We start from the raw sequence: 9,286 nt of genomic DNA, 5'->3' as shown, positions 1-9,286 counted from the left end.
AGCAGCCCTGGGGTCAGCCAGACCAGCTGCTGCAGCTGTGAAAGTCACAGAAGTCGTGAAAAGTCACGGAATCCGTGACTTCTGTGACAGAATTACAGCCTTAAGAATGAGCATAGGATGACATTTATGAATGTTTGTGCCACTTTTCACATTACATATAATAAAATTTGCTATTGCCGACTTGTGTACAAATTCAACACTTCATTTTACACATGTATTTACATACTAATGTAAGGACCAGATAGGCAGACCAGCTGCCGTCCAAACCTACAACGCAGTAACCAAACTCAGTGCCAAACCAATGAAAGGTCCATGTTGCTAAATGGCATGGCCAACTATTCCTGGGTGTCCACTGTCCTTCTGTTCTCCTTGGCCTTTCTGGTGTGTTTTATACACACAGGCTGCAACTGGACTGGAGTGGATGAATGCACAAGGTACTTTTGTCTGTTCCACGTGCTACTACTCATTGCTCCGACACTGCCTCTAGCAGGATTTGCAATCCCCAGTCCAAAGGGGTTCCTGGCCTGAGTCAGACTGATTTCAGAGTGGATGGCAAGAGGGGCTTGGGCTTAAACTTGAGTCAGAGCCCAGGCTTAGTGTTGTTTAGACAGACCCACAGGCTCCTGAAAAGACTCCAGTGTCAGAAGGCCAACTCCCTCCAAAATGACTAACAGCAACCATCATGTTCTGCCGTTCAAACACTCTCCTGTTTGTTCTGACCAGTGAGGTCGAACAAATCTGCCCCTGTTGCAGGAGCTTTAATAACATGCCAATGATTAAAGTGTGAGCACCTTTGATACTCTGTGCAGTCAAAAAAATTTATAGAGATAGACCAAAATTTCCAGTCCTCAGTAGGAACATAAGAATTGCTATTTTGGGTTTGACCAAGGATCCCTCTAGTCAAGTATCCTAACTCTAACAATAGTCAGTACCAGCTGCTTCAGAGGAAAACCTCTGCAAGTGCATGCAATATCTTTGGGGACTACATTGTATTAAGTGTATGAATGGTCTATATATCACTGTGGGCCAGGAATTCTATGCAACTCCAGGGTGGAGGGTTTGCATAGCTCCACCATGAACTAAAAACAGTGGGGGGTGATTAAAGTACATAAGAATGGCCCTACTGGGTCAGACCAAATGTCCATCTAGCGCAGTAGCTTGTCTTCCGACAGTGGCCAATGCTAGGTGCCCCAGGGGGAATGAACAAAACAGGTAATCAAGTGATCCATCCCGTCGCCCATTCCCAGCTTCTGGCAAACAGAGGCTAGGGACACCATCCCTGTCCATCCTGGCTAATAGCCATTGATGGGTCTATCCTCCATGAACAAATCTAGTTCTTTTTTGAACCCTGTTATAGTCTTGGCCTTCACAACATCCTCTGGCAAAGAGTTCCACAGACTGTGTATTGTGTGAAAAAACCTTTCTTTTGTGTGCTTTAAATCTGCTGCCTATTAATTTCACTTGGTGACGTGTAGTTCTTGTGTTATGAGAAGGAGTAAATAACACTTCCTTATTTACTTTCTCCACACTAGTCATGATTTTATAGACCTCAATCATATCCCCCCTTAGTCATCTCTTTTCCAAGCTGAAAAGTCCCAGTCTTATTAATCTCTCCTCAGAGAAGCTGTTCCATACACCTAATAATTTTTGTTGCCCTTTTCTGAACCATTTCCAATATATCTTTTTTGAGATGGAGCAACCACATCTGCATGCAGTATTCAAGATGTGGGCATACCATGGATTTATATAGAGGCAATATGATATTTTCTGTCTTATTATCTGTCCCTTTCTTAATCATTCCCAACATTCTGTTTGCTTTTTTGACTGTCGCTGCACACTGACTGGATGTTTTCAGAGAACTATCCACAGTGACTCCAAGATCTCTTTCTTGAGTGGTAACAGCTAATTTAGATCCCATCATTGTATATGTATAGTTGGGATTATTTTTTCCAATGTGCATTCCTGTGCTTTTATCAACATTGAATTTCATCTGCCATTTTGTTGCCCTGTCACACAGTTTTCTGAGATCCTTTTGTACCTCTTTGCAGTCTGCCTGGGACTTAACTATCTTGAGTATCATAGAATATCAGGGTTGGAAGGGACCCCAGAAGGTCATCTAGTCCAACCCCCTGCTCGAAGCAGGACCAATTCCCAGTTAAATCATCCCAGCCAGGGCTTTGTCAAGCCTGACCTTAAAAACCTCTAAGGAAGGAGATTCTACCACTTCCCTAGGTAACGCATTCCAGTGTTTCACCACCCTCTTAGTGAAAAAGTTTTTCCTAATATCCAATCTAAACCTCCCCCACTGCAACTTGAGACCATTACTCCTCGTTCTGTCATCTGCTACCATTGAGAACAGTCTAGAGCCATCCTCTTTGGAACCCCCTTTCAGGTAGTTGAAAGCAGCTATCAAATCCCCCCTCATTCTTCTCTTCTGCAGGCTAAACAATCCCAGCTCCCTCAGCCTCTCCTCATAACTCATGTGTTCCAGTCCCCTAATCATTTTTGTTGCCCTTCGCTGGACTCTCTCCAATTTATCCACATCCTTCTTGTAGTGTGGGGCCCAAAACTGGACACAGTACTCCAGATGAGGCCTCACCAATGTCGAATAGAGGGGAACGATCACGTCCCTCGATCTCCTCGCTATGCCCCTACTTATACATCCCAAAATGCCATTGGCCTTCTTGGCAACAAGGGCACACTGCTGACTCATATCCAGCTTCTTGTCCACTGTCACCCCTAGGTCCTTTTCCGCAGAACTGCTGCCTAGCCATTCGGTCCCTAGTCTGTAGCTGTGCATTGGGTTCTTCCGTCCTAAGTGCAGGACCCTGCACTTATCCTTATTGAACCTCATCAGATTTCTTTTGGCCCAATCCTCCAATTTGTCTAGGTCCTTCTGTATCCTATCCCTCCCCTCCAGCATATCTACCACTCCTCCCAGTTTAGTATCATCCGCAAATTTGCTTAGAGTGCAATCCACACCATCCTCCAGATCATTTATGAAGATATTGAACAAAACCGGCCCCAGGACCGACCCTTGGGGCACTCCACTTGATACCGGCTGCCAACTAGACATGGAGCCATTGATCACTACCCGTTGAGCCCGACAATCTAGCCAGCTTTCTACCCACCTTATAGTGCATTCATCCAGCCCATACTTCCTTAAATTGCTGACAAGATCTTGCTGAGTAGTTTTGTATCATCTGTAAATTTTGCCACCTCACTGTTTACCCCTTTTTCCAGATCATTTATGACTATGTTGAATACGATTGGTCCCAATACACACTCCTGGGGGACACCACTATTTACCTCTCTCCATTCTGAAAACTGACCATTTATTTCTACCTCTTGTTCCCTGTCTTTTAACCAGTTCTCAACCCATGAAAGGACCTTCCCTCTTATCCCACGACAACTTTATTTATGTAAGAGCCTTTGGTGAGGGACCTTGTCAAAGGCTTTCTGGAAACCTAAGTACACTATATCCACTGGGTCCCCCTTATGCACATGCTTGTTGACCCCCACAAAGAATTCTAGTAGATTGGTGAGGTATGATTTCCCTATACAGAAACCATATTGACTCTTCCGCAACAAATTATGTTCATCTGTGTGTCTGACGATTTTGCTCTTTACTATAGTTTCAACTAGTTTGCTCACTTCCGAAGTCAGGCTTGCTGGCCTGTAATTCCTGGGATCACTCCTGGGACCCTTTTTAAAAATTGGCGTCACATTAGCTATCCTCCAGTCATTGGGTACAGAAGCTGATTTAAATGATAGGTTACAGAGTACAGTTAATAGATCTGTAATTTCACATTTAAGTTCCTTGAGAACTCTTGGGTGAATACCATCTGGTCGTGGGGACTTATTATTACCTAAATTATCAATTTGTTTGTGAAACACTCGGGTTGTAAACACCTCCAGAGAGGTACCACCACCTGGGGGGACTCACATATACTGTTTCAAAATGTATTTTCCAGAAACAAACAGACAAAGACAGGGCTTTTGTTTTAAAAAAAAACCTGGGTTTAAAGTGACTCAGGGACTTCTTTCTGATCCAGCAAATGGGTAGGACCTAATGTCCAAGGGGGGCCCAACCCTTGCAGAAGGGTTGGAAAGACTTTGGTCTTCTAGGGCTCCATATGACTGAAGGTTTGGTAAACTTTTTGTATGTGTATAGAAACTTGTATTGTTTGTATATGTTTTATCTGTAATGCTTTTATCTTAAGTATAAACGTTCTTCCTTAGAAAGAGCTGTGTGGTAACTTGTAACTGCCAGCAATACACTGGGGGGGGGTGTTTTTTTAATTTCCTCACCAAAGTAAAGCCTTGAAAAATGGGACAGAAACTTATAAATGTTCCTCTCCACAGAAATCTTTAGTAAAAAGTGAAAGATTTATATGCTCTGAAAAGAAGCCTTCAGATACAGAGCAATGCATAGGATCTGGACTTTAGGCAGACTGGCTTCCTGTGGATATCCCAGTGTAAGGCAGGGAGCTGTGCAGCCTTAAAACCCCATGCAGCAGGGAGAGATACACAGTTGGCCACTCAGGAGAGTGTATGGCAGGGAGCCGGAAACCTCAAGTGGGTGCCCTCAAGGGACCATGGAGGGGGAATAGAAGTGCTGTTACCCTTAAACTGTGACAACATCTAAAGCAGGTAATTATACAATTTATTCCAAACCCCCTCAGTCAAAAGCTGCCTTGTGCCTTGAAGCATGAGGGTTTATATACCCTCTTAGATTTTGGAAGAAGGGGGGTTATTCTGGATATTTTCATTATCCGTATAAATGTCCAGTCCTTTAAAAAAAAAACCTGCTAAACCCAAAGTTAATCTCCTAAATCCTTATTTAAGCACCTAAAACAATTGTTATTTAGGTGTATAAATATGCATTTGGGAACATACTTCTGAGCACCAAATTTTACAGATTTTGCCCATAGCATTTATTTTACACTATTTACAAGATTAAAACATAATAGAGGAAACAAAAACTAATAGATTATATAGAATCTGCATCATTGCAAATCTAATGAATAGCCTCGTAATGCTAGCACAAACTTTTGTTACAAAGAAAAGAAATAAATTAGCAAAACTCACAAATGACCCTTGATAGAATTCAAGAGTGACCTCCTTACATACAAACTGGGTACCAGTACAGGAAATTTACATAAATCTAAACACTATGGATACACAAATAAAGCAGCCTAGCATAGACTAAAGCTAAAGCCTATACATCTACAATGAGATATAAAGATCTTCTAAACACTATGGATAAATATTTTGACTACATTGACTTTTTGTGAGCCCTACAATTTCTCTTTCAAGTATTTTTTTTTACTGATCATACCTTAGATAAAATTAAAATGTGTTAGTCTGAATTTTCTTTTAAGTGATCTTGCTTCCCAGACAAGATTGCCCAGGCTCACACAGCTTTAATCTCAATACAATAACCTAACTTCTTTTATACTACATTTCTTCTATAATCCAGCAACTCAACTTTTTCATCACAGCTAAAAACTGAGTCATTTTTAAATCAATTCATTTTTCAATTTTAAAAAAAGAATGGTAAAAAAAATAAAAGTTTGGGTATATGCTACAGCTTTTCAGAACTTTGTGGAGGTGTGACCTAACCCTAAATCTATGTATTCCTTTGTTAGACCCAATGGCTTCTTAACATACAGCCCTGCTGAGATATTCAAGCTAACTGCTCCAGAGAAAAGCTCTTCTGATTGCAAAGTTCTTGATAAAAATAAGATTTTTTTTAGAGCTACTGACCCCTGTCTTTGGAGTGGTGGGTGGCCCGAACAGGAATTTACTGTGCTGTATGTATGCAATTTACTGTGCCTTTATGTATGTAGAACTGGCCTTAATCTGGGTTGAGTCCACAGATGTAGTATTTTGGGGGAACACTAGTTTTTCTGGATCTTATAGATATTTTACATTTAAAATAATTCATCAAACTCTTTGCTACAATTTGTAATCTCTTATTAAAAGAGTCTCATGACAAGAACAGCAGAAGTTGAATTGACAAGGCCTAGTGGTATTCGTTCTTTACTTTAATGTTTATTAAATAACATGTGAATTTACAGAGTGGACCACCAGGGAACTCCTTAGCACAGGTGATTCTGCAATTGTAATCCACAGAATTGTCCCAATGTTCACTGACCCCTACATTTACCCTAACCAGACAGGATTATAAAGTGTGTGAAAGAATACAAGATAGCTCTAGGACTTTTTATGTCTGTAATTTTGAATGATATGAGAGAGGGAGAGAGAGAGAGATGCACTTATTCCTCCAATATTTTTGCAGTTTTGAATTCTGAATTTAGCTCTGTCATCTGCAATAGATACCTATTCTTCTATTTTGCATCTTTTTCTGTGTCTTGTGCATGTGCATGCATGTGTGCATATTTCAAGTTCAGCTATTTCTAAACTTCCTTCACTACCGAATAATGCATCTTTAATTATTTTTCTCTATGAACTGGTATTAACAGTACATAATTTCTTTTAATCATATTAGATATTGAACTTTGTCACCTGAAACAATTAATAACTAATGTCTATAAAACCAGCACCCAATTTCATGCAGTGTAAATATTTGTGTAAGTAGGAACATAGTTAATGTAGGAGAATACTGAGGAGAAAGAAGAACTGATCAGAATAGATTAATCTATTAAAAAATTGGCTGGGGTTATCCCATCAGCAACTACACATTTGTTAATACTTTTCACTAAGTGTACTATAGTGCTTTACCCTCTCCATATGCACCACTTCTCCATTCAGGCAATTTCAGTTTTCAATTCTTTCTTTCCATAATATCTTATCATTAATGAACAATGGGCCCAATACTGCATGCCTTATTCACTTATGGCCTAATCCTGCAAGGTGCTGAGCATTACCATACATATACCACCAAACCATTACCATAAGAGCTGATAGTATCCATTGCCTTCAGGAGCTGTTCAGCACCTTGAATGATCAAGTCCATATTGAAATCAACATGACTACTCCCATGAGTAAACAAAACAGAATATGGCTCAAAATAAAACATTTTCCTTGATAAGTCTGATGCTCAAACAAAAGCAAAATACCAGGATAAAATCCTGGCTCTATTGAAGTTAATGGCAAAACTCACATTGTCTTCAATAAGGCCAGGATTTCACCCCAGAGCCTGAAATACAAACCTGCTAATTTTTTGTATCAAACATGTAAATGTATGTTTCATCAAACCACTTTTATGTTTTGCTGGCCTTTATCTTGTGTCAACTAAAAATTCATAATACCAGTTTTGACTGAAGGCTGGCTTTAATTACAATTTCCTTTACAAGTCTCAACAGCTTTTTTGTATCCTGGGAAACCCAGACCAATTCTTTCTATCATATTCAAAAAGAAAATGAAAAGGTTGGTAAATGTATAAGTAATCTTAACTGATTCATTGATCTGAATACTTTTAAAGAAATACAGTAAGTATTTCGGTCACACTTTGAAGTTAAGCTTGGAGCTCAGTTACATCCCTTAGGGTTACTTTATAGCCATTAAGAATATGTACCTTTTATCTGGTGCCTTCAATTAATTGAATTTCAAAAATATTCTCAAATGTTTTTAGAAAATCATTTCGTTCCTGGAGGACATTCCTGTGTGATTTATTGCTACAGTAATTAAAAGCACTGAGTATTATACTGGTCACTGTTGGAACTCCTGTCTGCCCTTGGCAATACTTTGGTTTAAGTTAAAACATATAGTGTACTTGAGAGACTTGGGAAGCAAAACAAAAACAAAAAAAGAAAAATCTTTTCAGACTGCTTCAGAGTTTTGGTACACTTTTATAAATAACCTCTTAGAGTGATCACAATGATATTTACGTGAAAATTATATGCAACCATAATTAAACTTTTACGTTAAACAATTCAATAATGAATTTCCTGTTATGGTAAATTATTCCTGACTTCCCAGATTATTTTTTTTGTAGTTATAATCAGTGTCATAATATAATTTTCAGTTTTACACATTATTCCTCTGAAGCAATGTTTGAGAGCTTTCAGGAAGAATTAAAATAGCTAATTAGAATAATTTAGCAGAAATTGTTCATCCTATTGAAAGCTAGTCTAACTGAAAAATATAAATGTTGCTTTAATTGTATCACTGTTTTACAAGGCAATTGATTCTGTCCTGCAAACCTTTGTGTGAAAAGTCTTTACTTGTGTGAGTAGCACCATAGTCAATGGCACTACTCCCACAAGAAAGGATTTGTAGGATCAAGCTACTAGTCCTCTTTTCTCCTAGTTTTATTGCATCTTCCCATGGATCAAGGACCTTATTCCTGTACTCTTTACTTAGGGCTCCACTTCAGTAGGTCTACCCACATGAGTAAGGTTTGTAGGACATGGCTGTCACTCCTTATTGAGGCAAAACTCCCATCACAATCAATGATCCTGGTTCTGTGAAGCTAAGTATCCTGGTCATGAGGCTGAGCACTCTCATTGCCCAGTTACATGAGTGAGTGTTGAGATGATTGGGTTTTTACACATATAGAATGATGTTATTCCCCTGCCTGATCACAATTCCCTCCACCCACTCATACATAAAATTTAGCATGAAAGCCTTTAAACTGTCTAATTCCAATAAATATTATCTACGCTTAGATATAAAGATCTTCTAAACACTATGGATATACAAATAAAGCAGTCTAACATAGACTTTAGAAAAGAACTATTGCCTGCATGAAGCAAATTATTTTTAAACATATATCTTTGATAAATATAAAAGCTTCAAAATGACCTGCCAGTAATTAAAAATTCTTGCTTTACATTTTAACTATACAATTCTGTACACAAGCGTGGTTTTATGGATTTTGGCTAATGCAGGTCAGTACTAGATAAACATTGCATATTTAAATACACACATTGGAATCATTGTTCAAATGAATAGCCTTTCCTTTTTTCACAGAAACCCCTAAAGGTTTTCTAATGTATTTCAGTCTTTTGAACATCACATCATGAGCTTCATGTGAGGAAAGAAAAAGAAATGTCCCCTTTGCACATTAAGATCAACTTTGCTATTTTGAGATGAGCGCAAAACTGTGTTTCAAAACCATAGGGGAACTAAAAACAGTTATAGTGAAAACCTGATTGCTTATTTCACCATCTTAATATATCCCAGATGATCTGGTTTGACTGTCCCAAATATCCCAGCTATTTAAACAATTTCATTTGTTTCCTGATTAGGTAAAGGTTAAACTCACTGTTTCTGGGGCGTTCCTCATATTGTGCATGAGTTATGAGCCTGGTGTATG

At 38.9% G+C, this 9,286-nt stretch overlaps 1 non-coding gene across 1 annotated transcript; it reads right to left on the bottom strand.

The window, feature by feature from the left end:
- Positions 1-4,303: 4,303 nt before the first annotated feature.
- Positions 4,304-4,419, bottom strand: LOC140907978 (U5 spliceosomal RNA). Its single transcript, XR_012157690.1, has one exon. It is a non-coding gene; the product is annotated as a U5 spliceosomal RNA (small nuclear RNA).
- Positions 4,420-9,286: the final 4,867 nt, after the last annotated feature.

Source organism: Lepidochelys kempii, chromosome 2, assembly GCF_965140265.1.
Source record: "Lepidochelys kempii isolate rLepKem1 chromosome 2, rLepKem1.hap2, whole genome shotgun sequence".
Taxonomy (NCBI): Eukaryota; Metazoa; Chordata; order Testudines; family Cheloniidae; genus Lepidochelys; species Lepidochelys kempii.
Note: the sequence above shows the minus strand (reverse complement) of the source record. Positions and strands in the feature narration are given on the sequence as shown.